At 41.8% G+C, this 15,448-nt stretch overlaps 1 protein-coding gene across 2 annotated transcripts in view; it reads right to left on the bottom strand.

Moving 5' to 3' along the window:
- LOC135539837 (E3 ubiquitin-protein ligase NRDP1-like) overlaps positions 1–15,448 on the bottom strand; it is a 34,010-nt gene that overhangs the window by 18,250 nt on the left and 312 nt on the right. The window contains exons 1-2 of one of the 2 annotated variants that reach the window (XM_064966003.1): positions 15,251–15,377; positions 13,344–13,483 (exon numbers count right to left, since the gene is read on the bottom strand). The gene's annotated coding sequence lies outside the window, so the exon portion shown is untranslated. Of the gene's footprint in view, positions 1–13,343; positions 13,484–15,250; positions 15,378–15,448 lie in introns of those variants that run through there. The other variant, XM_064966004.1, reaches the window with a different exon arrangement.

A 15,448-nucleotide genomic window follows, 5' to 3' on the forward strand; every position in this document is an offset into this window, starting at 1 on the left:
CAACAGCATTGATATATACAGTGCCTTGCGAAAGTATTCGGCCCCCTTGAACTACGCGACCTTTTGCCACATTTCAGGCTTAAAACAAAGATATAAAACTGTATTTTTTGTGTGAAGAATCAACAACAAGTGGGACACAATCATGAAGTGGAACGACATTTATTGGATATTTCAAACTTTTTTAACAAATCAAAAACTGAAAAATTGGGCGTGCAAAATTATTCAGCCCCTTTACTTTCAGTGCAGCAAACTCTCTCCAGAAGTCCAGTGAGGATCTCTGAATGATCCAATGTTGACCTAAATGACTAATGATGATAAATACAATCCACCTGTGTGTAATCAAGTCTCCGTATAAATGCACCTGCACTGTGATAGTCTCAGAGGTCCGTTAAAAGCGCAGAGAGCATCATGAAGAACAAGGAACACACCAGGCAGGTCCGAGATACTGTTGTGAAGAAGTTTAAAGCCGGATTTGGATACAAAAATATTTCCCAAGCTTTAAACATCCCAAGGAGCACTGTGCAAGCGATAATATTGAAATGGAAGGAGTATCAGACCACTGCAAATCTACCAAGACCTGGCCGTCCCTCTAAACTTTCAGCTCATACAAGGAGAAGACTGATCAGAGATGCAGCCAAGAGGCCCATGATCACTCTGGATCAACTGCAGAGATCTACAGCTGAGGTGGGAGACTCTGTCCATAGGACAACAATCAGTCGTATATTGCACAAATCTGGCCTTTATGGAAGAGTGGCAAGAAGAAAGCCATTTCTTAAAGATATCCATAAAAAGTGTTGTTTAAAGTTTGCCACAAGCCACCTGGGAGACACACCAAACATGTGGAAGAAGGTGCTCTGTTCAGATGAAACCAAAATTGAACTTTTTGGCAACAATGCAAAACGTTATGTTTGGCGTAAAAGCAACACAGCTCATCACATTGAACACACCATACCCACTGTCAAACATGGTGGTGGCAGCCTCATGGTTTGGGCCTGCTTTTCTTCAGCAGGGACAGGGAAGATGGTTAAAATTGATGGGAAGATGGATGGCGCCAAATACAGGACCATTCTGGAAGAAAACCTGATGGAGTCTGCAAAAGACCTGAGACTGGGACGGAGATTTGTCTTCCAACAAGACAATGATCCAAAACATAAAGCAAAATCTACAATGGAATGGTTCAAAAATAAACATATCCAGGTGTTAGAATGGCCAAGTCAAAGTCCAGACCTGAATCCAATCGAGAATCTGTGGAAAGAACTGAAAACTGCTGTTCACAAATGCTCTCCATCCAACCTCACTGAGCTCAAGCTGTTTTGCAAGGAGGAATGGGAAAAAATTTCAGTCTCTCGATGTGCAAAACTGATAGAGACATACCCCAAGCGACTTTCAGCTGTAATCGCAGCAAAAGGTGGCGCTACAAAGTATTAACTTAACTTCTTGCGTCGAGCAATCCCGGATCCGGGATCCTATTTATAGCCTCAAGTTCATTAGCATAACACAACGTTAACTATTCATGAAAATCGCAAATGAAATAAATATATTTGCTCTCAAGCTTAGACTTTTGTTAACAACACTCATCTCAGATTTTCAAAATATGCTTTTCAACCATAGCTTAACAAGCATTTGTGTAAGAGTATTGATAGCTAGCATAGCTATAAGCCTAGAATTCAGCCAGCAACATTTTCACAAAAACAAGAAAATCATTAAAATAAAATCATTTACCTTTGAAGAACTTCAGATGTTTTCAATGAGGAGACTCAGATAGCAAATGTTCAGTTTAAAAAAAAAATATTATTTGTGTAGGACAAATCGCTCGTTTTGTTCACGTTTGGCTATGAAAAAAACCTGTATCCAGTTATAGCCTCAAGTTCATTAGCATAACACAACGTTAACTATTTATGAAAATCGCAAATGAAATGAATGTGCTAGCTCTCAAGCTTAGCCTTTTCTTAACAACACTGTCATCTCAGATTTTCAAAATATGCTTTTGAACCATAGCAAAACAAGCATTTGTGTGAGAGTATTGATAGCTAGCGTAGCATTTAGCATAGCATTCAGCCAGCAACATTTGCACAAAAACCAGAAAAGGATTCAAATAAAATCATTTACCTTTGAAGAACTTCGGATGTTTCCAATGAGGAGACTCTGTTACATAGCAAACGTTCAGTTTTTCCTGAAAGATTCTTTGTGTAGGAGAAATCGCTCCGTTTGGGTACCAAAAAAACCCGAAAATTCAGTCATCAAAACGGCGAACTGTTTTCCAAATTAACTCCATAATATCAACTGAAACATGGCAAACACTGTTTAGAATCAATCCTCAATGTTTTTTCACATATCTCTTCATTGATATATCGTTCGTGGTAGTCTACTTTCTCCGGTGCATCGCTTGGAAAAAGACGTGCAGTTGAAGATGACGCACCAATTTCGACGGAGGACACCGGGCGGACACCTGGCAAATGTAGTCTCTTATGGTCAATCTTCCAATGATATGCCTACAAATACGTCACAATGCTGCAGACACCTTCGGGAAACGATAGATCGGGCAGGCTCATTCCTTGCGCATTCACAGCCATATAAGGAGACTATAAAAAACAGAGCCTCAAATCCTGCTCATTTCCTGGTTGAAGTTTCATCATGGTTTCGCCTGTAGCATCAGTTCTGGGGCACTCACAGACAATATCTTTGCAGTTTTGGAAACATCAGTGTCCTCTTTCCAAAGCTGTCAATTATATGCATAGTCAAGCATCTTTTTGTGACAAAATATTGCGCTTAAAACGGGCACGTTTTTTTTATCCAATAATGAAATAGCGCCCCCATAGATGTAACAGGTTAAGGGGGCTGAATAATTTTGCACACCCAATTTTTCAGTTTTTGATTTGTTACAAAAGTTTGAAATATCCAATAAATGTCGTTCCACTTCATGATTGTGTCCCACTTGTTGTTGATTCTTCACAAAAAAATACAGTTTTATATCTTTATGTTTGAAGCCTGAAATGTGGCAAAAGGTCGCAAAGTTCAAGGGGGCCGAAAACTTTCGCAAGGCACTGTACAGAGAAAAGAGTCGGCCCGAGAATTGAACCCTGTGGCACCCCCATAGAGACTGCCAGAGGACCGGACAGCATGCCCTCCGATTTGACACACTGAACTCTGTCTGCAAAGTAGTCGGTGACCAGGCACAGCAGTCATCAGAAAAACCGATGCTACCAAGTCTGCCGATAAGAATATGGTGATTGACGGAGTCGAAAGCCTTGGCAAGGTCGATGAAGACAGCTGCACAGTACTGTCTTTTATCGATGGCGGTTATGATAGTTTAGTACCTTGAGCGTAGCTGAGGTGCACCCGTGACCGGCTCGGAAACCAGATTGCACAGCGGAGAAGGTACGGTGGGATTCGAGATGGTCAGTGACCTGTTTGTTGACTTGGCTTTCGAAGACCTTAGATAGGCAGGACAGGATGGATATAGGTCTGTAACTGTTTGGGTCCAGGGTGTCTCCCCCTTTGAAGAGGGGGATGACTGCGGCAGCTTTCCAATCCTTGGGGATCTCAGACGATATGAAAGAGAGGTTGAACAGGCTGGTAATAGGGGTTGCGACAATGGCGGCGGATAGTTTCAGAAATAGAGGGTCCAGATTGTCAAGCCCAGCTGATTTGTACGGGTCCAGGTTTTGCAGCTCTTTCAGAACATCTGCTATCTGGATTTGGGTAAAGAAGAACCTGGAGAGGCTTGGGCGAGTAGCTGCGTGGGGGGGGGGGGGGCTGTTGGCCGAGGTTGGAGTAGCCAGGAGGAAGGCATGGCCAGCCGTTGAGAAATGGTGGTGACCGCGTTACCTAGCCTCAGTGCAGTGGGCAACTGGGAGGAGGCGCTCTTGTTCTCCATGGACTTCAGTGTCCCAGAACTTTTTGGAGTTAGAGCTACAGGATGCAAATTTCTGCCTGAAGAAGCTGGCCTTTGCTTTCCTGACTGACTGCGTATATTGGTTCCTGACTTCCCTGAACAGTTGCATATCGCGGGGACTATTCGATGCTATTGCAGTCGCCACAGGATGTTTTTGTGCTGGTCGAGGGAAGCCAGGTCTGGAGTGAACCAAGGGCTATATCTGTTCTTAGTTCTGCATTTTTTGAACGGAGCGTGCTTATCTAAAATGGTGAGGAAGTTACTTTTAAAGAATGACCAGGCATCCTCAACTGACGGGATGAGGTCAATGTCCTTCCAGGATACCCGGGCCAGGTCGATTAGAAAGGCCTGCTCACAGAAGTGTTTTAGGGAGCGTTTGACAGTGATGAGGGGTGGTCGTTTGACTGCGGGTCCGTAGCAGATACAGGCAATGAGGCAGTGATCGCTGAGATCCTGGTTGAAGACAGCGGAGGTGTATTTGGAGGGCCAGTTGGTCAGGATGACGTCTATGAGGGTGCCCTTGTTTACAGATTTAGGGTTGTACCTGGTGGGTTCCTTGATGATTTGTGTGAGATTGAGGGCATCTCGCTTAGATTGTAGGACTGCCGGGATGTTAAGCATATCCCAGTTTAGGTCACCTAACAGTAATGTTATTTGGTTAACTTTAGCTAGCTGTGATAAATCGGTTTGTCTAAACAAAAGACTCCACTTCGCCAGATGATTACATGACCCATCAAGTTAGCTAGGTGTGTCTGACGGTAATTACGGCTATCTATTGTATAATAATGCCAAAATCTGGAATTTGTCTTTCAGCATCAGTAGAACACACTCTCCTCCACCAGTCATACAAGGAGAATGGTCTAATGCCTCCAATCAAAAAGAGAGCTGGCCCAAGCAAGCACAGGTTTCACCTGAATCATGAGGACTTGCAAGTGGTGAACTTCAACTACTACGCAGAGGATAATGCAATCGTGTTTCCAGGACACAAACACTTTGGTGGAAAGCTGCTGCCATCCCATGTGACAAAAGCAGCAGTGTGGCGTCTCTACAAGGAATTGATGACAACACTTGGTATGTAAAGCATAAACAACAAGTTTTGATTATTTAAATTGACCTCCAAAATGATTGGCACTACTTTTATTGAGCTTATTTATTGAGCTTATTTCTGTATTTTCCAGAGGTACGTGTAGTCATACTTCCAGTTTCCAAGATGATGTTCTTTCTGTATGCAGTGCTGCTGCTCGGCACATTTTTTGATGCATAAAAAATAAGTTACATTTTACATTACATTTTATTTTCATTAACTTACCTTAAATGTTCTTTTGTTGTTTGCAGGTGCACTATCCTTCTGACCCTATGCCAGGTCCCATTTACTTTTTAACTCCTCGCAAATCAGGCTTGTTTGGTGTCTGCTGTGAAGGATTACCACAACAAGTCAACTACTTGTTTGATGAAGGCATGTCATCCAGCAAAGGCAGCAGCGCAGTCAACTACATGCACCATTTCTTCACCAACTAGTTGGAGAAAAACACGTGTTGACCTGAATTGTGATAACTGCAGTGGCCAAAACAAGAACATGTTTGTGCTCTGGTATTGTGCCTGGCGGACCATGCACAAGCTCCACCACAGTCTGGACCTTCACTTCCTGATCACAGACCACACCAAGTTTGACCCCGACTGGTGCTTTGGCCTCATCAAGCAGCTCTTCAGAAAGACCAGAGTGAACACTGTCTGAGATTGTCACAGTGCTGTCCTTCACAACAGCAGCAGGGGTCAACATCCTACAGCTGGTTGGACTGGAGGATGGTACGGAGCTGGTGGAAAGCTATGGCTGGCAACAACACCTGACTACATACTTCAGGCCACTGCCACAGATCAAGCGGTATCAGCGCTTCGGGTGAATATCTTTTTCATTGCATGAGATTATTCTTCTCATCTAAACTTGGGAGGTGAATTGATGTTGTGCAAGTTCGTAATGTCTTCATTTTTTTAGTTATTTCCTGTTTTACAGCTTCGATGCTCTGGAGCCTGGTGTTTTCGCAAAGGAGCGTTCGGACTCAGTCGGGACCAGGTTTCAGCTGTTGCGCAATGCTGACATCCTTCCTCCTATAGATGGTCTGCCTGTACAAGCACCACCTGGACTGGACACAGCTCGACAAACTTATGTTTTTGAGAAGATCAGGGAGTTTTGTGACGAAAAGGCTATGGACATCACATCTATTTTGATATTGCTACTATGCAAGTAACCATTTGGCTGTACCGTTTATACCCTCTTTAGAGACCCATCCACTTGGCAATATGTGGCTGGGGATTATAGCATTTCTTTCACATAACCCATCAATTTAGACAAGTGTGTCTGGGTAAGCATCATCTAATTTATTGTTTACCTGGATTTTTTAAATTAATCTTTACTACACTACTCACTTTTTAGCACATGACCTCACATGTGAATCCTTAAGAGATGGGTGGGGCTGGCTTAAGCGGGTGTGAACAATGCTGAATGGGTGTCGACAAAGGAGAGCTCTCCAGTAGGTACAAAAACATTGAAAGAACATTCTCAAAAGTGAGTTTACAAGTTTCTCAACTTTCAAAGCATAATTACTTTCCCATTATTCCTCAAATGCAGTGTATGATATACCATTTTGTAGCTCTGAGTCTACTTTGATCTAATATAAAAAATAAAAAAACATTTTGCTACATAAGACCGATTTGAGTCAGTCAGTTAATATTTACGGTGTGGATACTTCTTAGGCATCAGTGCACTTTGAAATAACTACCTGGATTGGTCAAATGCTACCTCATTGAGTTGGAGGATAGATTGCATTTGCCAAAAGATACCGAACATACCGTTATGCTCAATGCATGTTTACACAGATGCACTGCAGTCGGAACTCAATCATGGTTACATCAAGACACCGTGGAGCCCGCGCGAGAAATGGATCGGAAAACATACCTCAATGCAGGGATGGGATATGCCACTGTACTCTAAATATTAACTTTATCCACACTGCTTCATCGAGAAGATTGAAATACTGCTCGTTTTCCCAGAAAACTGCCCTTTTGTTCCCATGCTAGCTAGCAGTGGGCAATGCAGCCATTTTGCAATGGCAGCATCAGCTAATGGTCCTTGCTATCAGAAATCCTTGGGGATGTCCCTTAAAATGGTTAGGGTAGTGCTTAGGGTAGGGACATCAAAGATTCCAGATAGTACTAACAATTTCAAATGGCCGAGGTGGCTAATGCTAGCTAGCAGATGACGAAAAGCCAGTTTTCCGTGAAAACTAACCACATTTCAATTTTCTCGAAGGAGCAGTGTGGATTAAGATACAATTTGGAGTACAGTGGTATTAAGTGCCTTCAGAAAGTACTCACACCCCTTGACTTTTCCCACATTTTGTTGTGCTACAGCCCGAATTCAAAATGTATTAAAAGTGGAAAAAATTGTCACTGGTCTGCAAACAATACCTCAATGTCAAAGGAGAATGTTTTTTCAATTATTGTCACAAATTAATAAAAAATGAAAATGCTGAAATGTATGTATTCAACCCCTTTGATATGGCAAGCTTAAATAAGTGCAGGAGTAAAAATGTGCTTAACAAGTCGATAAGTTACATGGACTCACTGTGTGCAATAATAGTATTTAACATGAGATGAGGCTTGTCCTTGAAAAAATATCATCACACATAAAATTATCTGTAAGGTCCCTCAGTCAAGCAGTGAATTGCAAACACTGATTCAACCACAAAGACCAGGGACGTTTTCCAATGCCTCGGAAAGAAGGGCACCTACTTCTAATGGGTAAAATAAAAATAAAAGCAGATCTTAAATCCTTTTGAGCCTGGTGAAGTTATTACACTCTGGATGGTGTATCAATATAGCCAGTCACTACAAAGATACAGGCGTCCTTCCCAACTCAGTTGCTGGAGAGGAAGGAAACCGCTCAGGGATTTCACCACAAGACCAATGGTGAACTAAAAAAAAAGTTAGTTTAATGGTTGTGATAGGAGAAAACTGAGAATGGCTCAACAACATTATAGTTGCTCCAAAATACTAACCAAATTGACAGATTGAAAAGGAGGAAGCCTGTACAGAATAAAAGCACTCCAAAACACGTACCCTGATTGCAATACTAAAGGAATACTGCATCATAAAAAAAAGTGCAAAGCAATTAAATTCTTGCGCGGAATACGAAGTGTCATGTTTGAGGCAAATCCAATACATCACATTACTGAGTCCACTCTCCATACAGTGCATGCAGAAAGTATTCAGACCACTTATCTTTATCCATATTTTGTTATGTTACAGCCTTATTCTAAAACAGATTAAATAAAAATTCTCTAACTAAACACTACCCCATAATAACAAAGCAAGCAACAGAAAAAACATTTACATAAGTATTCAGAACCTTTGCTATGAGACTTGAAATTGAGCTCAGGTATATCCTGTTTCCATTGATCATCCTTGAGATGTTTCTACAAACTTGATTGGAGTCCACCTGTGGTAAAGTCAATTGATTGGCACACACCTGTCTATATAAAAAGATCCCACAGTTGACAGTGCATGTCAGAGCAAAGCTAGGAAGTCTAACGGAATTGTCCCTAGAGCTCCGAGACAGGATTGTGTGGAGGCACAGATCTGGAGAAGGGTACGAAAAATATTCTGCAGCATTGAAGGTCCCCAAGAACACTGTGGCCTTCATCAAATGGAAGAAGTTTGGAACCACCCAGAGCTGGCCACCCGGGCCAAACTGAGCAATCGGGGGAGAAGGGCCTTGGTTGGGAGGTGACCAAGAACCTGATGGTCACTCTGACAGAGCTCCTCTGTGGAGATGAGAGAACTTTCCAGAAGGACAACCATCTCTGCAGCACTCCACCAATCAGGCCTTCATGGTAGAGTGGACAGACGGAAGCCACTCTTCAGTAAAAGGCACATGACAGCCTGCTTGGAGTTTGCCAAAAGGCACCTAAAGGACTCTGACCATGAGAAACATGATTCTCTGGTCTGATGAAACCAAGATTCAACTCTTTGGCCTGAATGCCAAGCATCACGTCTGGAGGAAACCTGGCACCATCCATTTGGTGAAGCATGGTGGTGGCAGCATCATGCTGTGGGGATGTTTTTCAATGGCAGGGACTGGGAGACTAGTCAAGATTGAGGGAAAGATGAACAGTACAAAGTAAAGAGATCCTTGATGAAAACAGTCTCCAGAGCTCTCAGGACCTCAGACTGGGGCAAAGGTTCATCTTCCAACAGGACAACGACCCTAAGCACAACGCAGGAGTGGCTTCAGGACAAGTCTCTGAATGTTCTTAAGTGGCCCAGCCAGAGCCCAGACTTGAACCCGATTTGAAAATCTCTGGAGACACCTGAAAATAGCTGTGCAGCGACGCTCCCCATCCAACCTGACAGAGCTTGAGAGGATCTGCAGAGAAGAATGGGAGAAAGTCCACCAAATACAGATGTGCCAAACTTGTAATGTCATACCCAATTAGACTTGAGGCTATAATCGCTGCCAAAGGTGATTCAACAAAGTACTGAGTAAAGGGTCTGAATACTTGTGATATTTTAGTTTCTTTTTTTAAATAAATCTGCAAAAATGTCAAGTAACCCATTTTGCCTTGTCAGTATGGGGTATTGTGTGGAGATTGAAGGGGAAAAAACAATTTAATAAATGTTCAAATAAGGCTGTAATGTAACCACCGACACCATTCTGTATACCTCTGGCCCTTCTTTGGACACTGTTTGTTAACTAACCTCCAGATGAGCTCAATGCCACACAACTCTCCTTCCGTTGCCTCCAACTGCTCTTAAATGCAAGTAAAACTAAATGCATGCTCTTCAACCGATCGCTGCCCGCACCTGCCCACCCGTCCGGCATCACTACTCTGGGCGGTTTGGACTTAGGTATTTGTAGTTGTCCATATATTCTAGGTGTCTGGTTAGACTGTAAACTCCCCTTCCAGACTCACAATAAGCATCTCTCATCCAAAATTAAATCTAGAATCGGCTTCCTACTTCACAACAAAGCATCCTTCACTCATGCTGCCAAAAATATCCTCGTAATACTGACGATCCTACCGATCCTCGACTTCAGCAATGTCATTTACAAAATAGCCTCCAAAACTCTACTCAGCAAATTGGACGCAGTCTATCACAGTGCCATCCGATTTGTCACCAAAGCCCCATATACTACCCACCATTGCGACCTGTACGCTCTCATTGGCTAGCCCTTGCTTCATACTCGTCGCCAAACCCACTGGCTCCAGGTCATCTACAAGTCTCTGCTAGGTAAAGCCACACCTTATCTCAGCTCATTGGCCACCATAGCAGCACCCACCCGTAGCACGCGCTCCAGCAGGTATATCTCACTAGTCACTCCCAAAGCCAATTCCTCCTTTGGCCACCTTTCCTTCCAGTTCTCTGCTGCCAATGACTGGAACAAACTGCAAAAATCACTGAAGCTGGAAACTCATATCTCCCTCACTAGCTTTAAGCACCAGCTGTCAGAGCAGTTTTCAGATCACTGCACCTCTACATAGCCCATTTGTAAATAGCACATCCAACTCCCTCATCCCCATACTGTATTTATTTATTTATCTTGCTCCTTTGCACCCCAGTATCTCTACTTGCACATTCATCTTCTGCACATCAATCGCTCCAGTGTTTAATTGGTATATTGTAATTAATTTGCCACCATGCCTTACCTAATTTGCACATACTGTATATAGACTTTCTCTCTACTGTATGTTTGTTTATTCCATGTGTAACTCTGTGTTGTTGTATGTGTCGAACTGCTTTGCTTTATTCTTGGCCAGATCGCAGTTGTAAATGAGAACTTGTTCTCAACTAGCCTACCTGATTAAATAAAGGTGAAATTAATAAATAAAACTAACTGTGGAAAAAGTGAAGGGGTCTACATACTTTCCGAATGCACTCTGGCTGCATCATCTTATGGGTATTCTTTTAATCGTTAGGCCTGGAGAGTTTTCAGGATAAAAAAGTCAACGGAATAGATCTAAGCACAGTCAAAATCCTAGAGGAAAACCTGGTTCAGTCTGCTTTCCACCATACACAGAGGTGAATTTACCTTTCAGCAGGACAATAACCTAAAAACACAAGGCTAAAGCTACACAGTGAATTTGTAGTTTGAGGGGCCGAGTTACAGCTCTGACTTAAATCTACTTGAAAATCTATGGTAAGACCTGAAAACGGTCGTCTTGCAATAATCAACAACCAATTTGACAGAGCTTAAAGAATTTTTAAAATAATAAAATGGGCAAATGTTGCACAATCCAGTTGTGGAAAGCACTAAGAGACTTACCCAGAAAGACTCAGTTGTAGTCGCTGCCAAAAGGTGGTCCTACAAGGTATTGACTCAGGGGTGTGAATACTTATGTAAATGAGATATTTCTATATTTAATAAATTTGCAAACATGTTTTCACTTTGTCATTAAGGGGTATTGTGTGTGGATGGGTGAGAAAATATATATTTAATGCATGTTGAATTTGGGCTGTAACAACACGTGGGATAAGTCTAGGGGTATGAATACTTTCTAAAGGGACTGTATCCAATCCTCGCTTTGAGGGACGTTGCCAGCTCCAAGGTGTCTTAATGTAACCATGGTGGCATTCAAACTCCAGTACAGCGCAGTGTCTCTCTATGTATGCATGTCTGTTCTCTTGCCAGTGTGATATAACCTAAAGATTTTTGGTGTCCATTACTAGACATTACATAGATTCTTCAACTAACCTGGCATAGGCAGTGCCTCCATAAGGCTAGGGGAACCTAAGCTTCCCTAAAGTAATTGTAAAAATTATATAGCGTAATTTGCTTACTTAAAGAAAGTTAAATCATTCAAAATAGGCTACTACACCAGAGAGCATGATTTGGCCACAGATGATCACACATCAAATAGATGATTGTTGAGATGCTACAGTCAGTGAAAACCAGAGACCCAGCCAGGCATATCGCAATATTTAAAAGTACAATTACCGAATAACAGTTTGGAAAGCAAATTGCTATTGCTGAAAAGAGAAGACAATGAAAATAATCCACTGTCCTTTAGATATCAAAATTCTAAACTTTATTGAGTGAACAGTAGCCTATCCTATTGGTACCAGAGGAGCACATTGGCTATGTCCCGGGTGAGTCTGCGTGTTCATTACCTTTATCATTGGGTCAGTGCTACTTTTGCTTGTTTTTAGACAATACATTTCCTCCTCCAGTTAGATGGTCGGCATATACCCTAGTGGTTAGAGCAGCGCGGTAGGTTAGCCTAGTTGTTAAAGCGTTGGACTAGTAACCGAAAGGTTGCAAGACCGAATCCCCGAGCTCACAAGGTAAAAATGTAATTCTGCCCCTGAACAAGGCAGTTAACACACTGTTCCTAGGCCATCATTGAAAATAAGAATTGGGTTTTAACTGACTTGCCTAGCTAAATAAAGGAAAAATAAATACAATATTTGTCTCCCCTTTTGTAGGCCTATTGTATGGATATGTTTGTCAGTGTCAGCAGAGTAGGCTACCCTGTAGTTTTTGTCGTATTAAAGAAGATTCGGCTAATGTCTACAGCCTAATAAAATTGCACAAAATGTGTATAAAAAAACCCACTTTCCTGTGCAAAGAAAGAAGAAATCTAATGTAGCCTAGGTCTACTCTGTCACTACGCACTGCATTGAACAGTCATATTATAAGCCTAAATTATATTATAAGCCTAAATTATGACTAGAAAATATAATCACCACATCTTAAATAAGTCTACAAATGCGAGGATGATTGGAATGCTTTATTATAAAAGGTGAATTTTTATGGTGAAAAATAGCTTACCCAAACTTGAAACCCACGTGTTGCCCATGTAACCTGGCATATTTTTTTTCCACCTTTATTTAACCAGGTAGGACAGTTGAGAACAAGTACTCATTTACAACTACGACCTGGCCAAAATAAAGCAAAGCAGTGTGACAAAAACAACAGAGTTTCACATAAAAAAAGTACAGTGGTGATACTCTCTTGGGTCTCGATTAGGGAAATCAGTTATCTTATACATTTGGAGGTTATATCTCTTTCCGGTAGAGCATGGCGCTTGCAACGCCAAGCGTCGTGGGTTCGATTCCCGCTAGGGCCACCCATATGTAAAAGTAGTGGCCCCAGCCGACTTGTAAGTCGCTTTGGACAAAAGCGTCTGCTAAATGGGATATATTATTATTATTTCCGAGTTGTCTCTGGTGTTTGTAGAACCACCTGAAACTTTACACAGACATTTATAAGATAACGGTTTTCCAGGATCAAGAACGAAGAGAGTATCTCCAATACCAGGTTCGTTGAAGAATCAATGACGTAGACTTGAATGGGGCTTTCCTCTAACGTCCAGTAATGGACACAAAACATAGTTGGTTATATAACATTATCCGGTGTACAAACAGCAATTTGACCTCATTGTCCACTCACCGGTGTCTTTCCTTCCTTGGGCCAGAATCCTCAGCCCTCCTCTTCATTTAAAATGTGGACCACAGACCGCAGGGGCAGAGTTTTGGGAAGGTGAGAGGAGCAACCTGGGTCCAGGATAATGACGTCCTCAGAAAATGCATCTGGGAGTAACAGTAACGTTATGCAATGTTGTTACTTTTCCTTTAATTTACTTAATAGACAGTCTACGATATGATTAGCAATCAGCAGAGGCTCCTCAGATGAGGAAGGGGAGGACCATCCTCCTCAGTGAATTTCATAAAAATAGTGAAACATAAAAAAAATAAGCTATACTTGTTTTGATAAAACTATACTAAATATATTAATGTCACCCAGAAAAAAATATTAAAACAATGTTTTGCAATGAAGGTCTACAGTAGCCTCAACAGCACTCTGTGGGGTAGCACCAGCTAGTTTACGTCCTCCTCTGGGTACATTGACTTCAATACAAAACATAGGAGGCTCATGGTTCCCATCCCTTTCCATAGACTTACACAGTAGTTATGACAACTTCCGGAGGACGTCCTCCACCCTATAATTGCTCTTGCAGCATGAACTGACATTTTGTCAAAGGATCAGTGAATGAATCTAGTACTGAAAGCATAAGCTACAGCTAGCTAGCACTGCATTGATGAGCAGTTGACTCAAATATATAGAAATACACATTTCTTCAAAAATTAAGAAGAGGGAGAGCTAGCTATATTTAGTATTATTTTTCTTCTTCACTTTCACTTACTTAGCTAGTTTAGCTAACTCAAACAGCCTGCTCAAAATGAGAGGGATACTATGTTAGCTAGCTGGCTATCAAACACTGGAACTCTTCCAAGTCAAGGTAAGCTTTTGGTTTTATTAATTTGTTGCCCCCGGGGCCTGCCAGAGTAACTGCTAAACTGTTTGCTGACTGTACTACATGATTGTAGCGGGTTTACTAATGCGTTAGTTCTAGTAACTATGTTGACTATGATGTTAGATAATATGGTAGCGACGATGTAGGCTGTGCGTAACAGTTATGATATGAAGGCTTGGAAAAGTTTTTTTGCCTGGTCAGACAGCTGATGTGTTATGCACTGAAGTCCACATGCAACAGGAGGAGAGCACGTAGACGCGAAAGGGAATTACAAGGAGCAAAGTGATCATGCTGTTTGTATGTGGCTGCTATGAAAACCAACTCTGTTTGCCTGTGATCAGGGGTGTATTCATTCTGCTGATTCGGTTGAAAAACATTTCTTATTAAAACAGAAGCTAACGAATATACCCAAATTAGTCCAATAGAAACTCTAATTTGTAACTGTTGAACTAATTACACCCTAGATCAGCTAGATGCACACAAGAGTGTGTAAGTCTGTATTTAATGTCACCTTGATTACTAAAAATGATTTTCACCTGTGCCCCTAAGCTGTAGCCTAAACCGATTGACGTTACACTGAACTGTGTCAATGGAATATAAATATCATTCATCCAATATGCTGTAATAGAAATAAGGCCATGTTTATATATATATTTTTTCTTTAATCGTCCTCCCTCACCTAAACGGCACCGACCGCCACTGTACTGTTGCAACGTTAACGTTAGTTAGCTACGCAAACACGGAAATCATCCTTGCCGTTTCAAAATGGAATCCCGGCCGTAGGTATGTGGCTGGCTAGCTAACTATCAAACAGTAGTCAGTTGCAAACAGAGGAAAGATTAGTGATGGATACCGATCAGAAAGTCTTGACGAGGCAGCTTGCTAATGTGCAACTAATCAAGCTTGCCACAGCTGACTACGTACGTGCGCTAACGTTAGCTAGTTACCACAGGTAGATAGCTGGCACAAGCTAGAATCACACAGTAAAACAAGCAGATAGAGAGCAACTCTAGTGATATGTTGTCGAACTGGGTAACGTTACCTGTTGATATGACAATCAATGGTTAAATTGCCTTTTAAATTACGTTTGGGTTAGCATTTCAGCATGATATCAATTTTTTCTTGATTCCTGTCACCACGTTTCCACGTCCAGCCCACGCCGCTAAGCAACCAAATTGTAAAATCGTTGATAGACAGTTGACTCAACCTATCTTCGGTACGAGCAGTTTTCCTTCTCAGA

Source organism: Oncorhynchus masou, chromosome 5, assembly GCF_036934945.1.
Source record: "Oncorhynchus masou masou isolate Uvic2021 chromosome 5, UVic_Omas_1.1, whole genome shotgun sequence".
Taxonomy (NCBI): Eukaryota; Metazoa; Chordata; class Actinopteri; order Salmoniformes; family Salmonidae; genus Oncorhynchus; species Oncorhynchus masou.